Genomic DNA, 2,818 nt, shown 5'->3' with positions numbered 1-2,818 from the left:
TAGGTCAGCATGATTTGCAAGTTAAATGTCTCTGTTTGTTCCACACCGTGCAAAATGTTACTTCATGTGTTTGTGACATTAAACAAAACGCCCTAACAGTGCACTGGTTTTGTGTTGCATTATGGGGAAACTGCTGTCTCTCACAAGCCTCTGCATGCCATTTAAATATATCAGTGTAGACACCAAATAAAACACTTTTTGATTTAGAGTATCCTCTTCAAACCACTGGTTTTAATTTTGCAGTTTCAGTCGTTTAATAATGAGACAGTTGCAAATAGTCTACCAGTTACACAAACATATATATATATATATATATATATATAAAGAGGGGGGAAGGTTAAACTGCAAATAAGGAAGTGTTCTCTGACTGTGACCTTTGTGTTACGCTCTCACACACACACACACACACACACACACACACACACACACACACACACACACACACACACACACACACACACACACACACACACCTGGAAGTAAAGAACAAAAAGGCAACAGTGGTAGCAGAAAGACAGGCAGGTGGGCAGGCGCAGAGGAACAGCTTTTCTAATGTCTGGCTGAGAGACTAACGGAGGCAAGAGAAACTCAAATTGGAAATTTTGTGGATTATTCCTGCAACAAAAGGAATGACTGGACTCTGGGTCATGATTCACCGCTGAATGGAGAAGTTTCAACCTTCGTTTTAGGGTTTTTATTAAGGAAACGACACCATTTGATCTCACTTTGCTCTTAAATATGACTTTTTATTTTGATCGTCTTTAAAAAAAAAAAAACAGAAAGAGAAACACATCTGTATCTGTTGGTGGGATTCCAGCCTGTCAGCTATTTTGGTTCCTGTCTTGCTTTCACTGTTTTGTGAAAGGAGATGTAAGAAGGAAGAGAGAGAGAGAGAGAGAGAGAGATAGAGAGAGAGAGAAGCGACACAGAAAGAGGACGGTCAGAGAGACGTCTAAACAGCGGGCGTCTCCGAGAGAGTCAGAAGGGTTCAGAGGACGCTGAGAAGAGTAAGTGTTTCACCTGCTTTCCTATCGGGACGCAGGGTTGGGTGGAGGGACGCGAGGAGAAGGAGAAGGCGGGTTGTTGGAGGGATGTTTTGTAGTTGAGTGATACAAAGAGATAGTTGTTTCTATGCATGAGAATAAAGTGTGAAGTGAGGAAGTATTGAGGAACCGGGTGTTTCTTTTTTGTTAAATTCAAGATATACTGTGCACATGTGCAGGTACACGTGACTCTCTCCCTGGTCCCAGAAGAAGAGAAAAGGCATCATGGTTCGGTGAGTCTACCCCCCCCCTCCCGCCGCTCCGCCAGACGATGAAATGCTCGTTTCAGTCGGTTGTGTTTTGTGCAAGGCGTGATGACAACTTCTCTGTTTCCATTCCTCCTTCTCTGCTGTCCTGCTCTGTTCCTCTATCATGTGATTTCTGTGTCTGTTTGCGTCAAGAAAAATGTGTCATAAAGGGTGATTTAGCTCCGAGGTTGAGTAAGAAACACTTGTTGTTGTACCCTTGACATGCAATGTTCCCTTTACTTTGAGTTTTCCTTCTGTGACTGTGTCAAGATCTTATTTCTTAACACATTTGTCGTATAAAATGATTTTTTTTCAGAGGGGAAAACATATATTTGAGTGCAAACACAATCTAACTATTCATTACAACAGTTACAATTTGTATTCTCTAGCATTTAAAGCTTTAAATTGTCCATTTTTACTCTGCAACTGCGAAGACATTATTCAGTAAACAATGTGTAAGCAGCATGCTAGGTTGCAGGAGAGCTACCATAACGACAAATACCCTAAGTCTGTTAAACATTTGGATATTCTTCTTTTCAAGGCGTTACTTTAAAAAAAAACGTGTGTAGTCTAAGTTTGACCAACACAGACTTTTTCCAACCGCAAAGGGCTCCAGGAAATGATAACAGATATTTCAACTGAACTAACGAAATCCTGTCACACTGAGAAACTTACATTTTGTTGAAAGGGGCGTTTGGTTAAAGTAGTGTCAATTTAAAACAAGCTTGGTGGTATTTTAGTCGGAATAACGGTCTTTTATTGCACCAGCTGTAGAGATAATGTGTTAATACATCGGTCAAATAAAATGTTTGTGATCAAAGGTGAATTAAATCGGGCGTAGAAGAAAACAAAGCATTTTAAGTTTGGTTTTTGTAATGAATAATACAGACCGTAAAATCAGAAACTGGGCTTTAAATGATTAGTTTAAATATCAGTTACGCTACCAATTAAACAACCTATCATTTCATTAAGAAAAAGACCACAACGAATGACAGATGCTTGCAAAAAGTTACCACACACTTTCAAACTTAAGTGAAACATGGAAAGATGAAGCGACATTTTCACATTTACGAGACCTTAATAAAGAAAATAACACGGGGTGTACGTGGATGTTACCGCGTGTAAATGCCTCTTTGTTGTATATCTGTGTACTGGTTGCAATATTTATATTCGTGTGTGTGTGTGCGTGTGTGTGTGTGTGTGTGTAGGTGGTTCCACAGAGACATCACAGGCCTGCAGGCCGAGGAGATGCTGAAGACTCGGGGGATTCACGGCAGCTTTCTGGCTCGACCCAGCAAGAAAATTGCCGGAGATTTCTCCCTTTCTGTCAGGTAATGAAGCTGAAGCACCACAAATATCTCTTTTATCCAGAGGTGGGAATAAGTGGAGTACAAATACTTCATTACTGTACTTAAGTACTTTTTACTTTCTACTTCTTACATATTAAACTCAAATACCTTTACTTTCTACTTCTTACATTTTGAACTCAAATACCTGTACTTTCTACTTCTTACATGTTGAACCCAA

The 2,818-nt window shown here is 39.9% G+C and overlaps 1 long non-coding RNA gene across 1 annotated transcript; it reads left to right on the top strand.

Moving 5' to 3' along the window:
* Nucleotides 1-486: 486 nt before the first annotated feature.
* LOC104962477 (uncharacterized) lies at nucleotides 487-2,617 on the top strand. Its single transcript, XR_800206.1, has 3 exons — nucleotides 487-1,007; nucleotides 1,223-1,276; nucleotides 2,500-2,617. It is a non-coding gene; the product is annotated as an uncharacterized lncRNA (long non-coding RNA).
* Nucleotides 2,618-2,818: the final 201 nt, after the last annotated feature.

Source organism: Notothenia coriiceps, unplaced genomic scaffold, assembly GCF_000735185.1.
Source record: "Notothenia coriiceps isolate Sejong01 unplaced genomic scaffold, NC01 NC01_scaffold00034878, whole genome shotgun sequence".
Classification (NCBI taxonomy): domain Eukaryota; kingdom Metazoa; phylum Chordata; class Actinopteri; order Perciformes; family Nototheniidae; genus Notothenia; species Notothenia coriiceps.
This window is presented reverse-complemented; position numbering and strand designations above follow the sequence as displayed.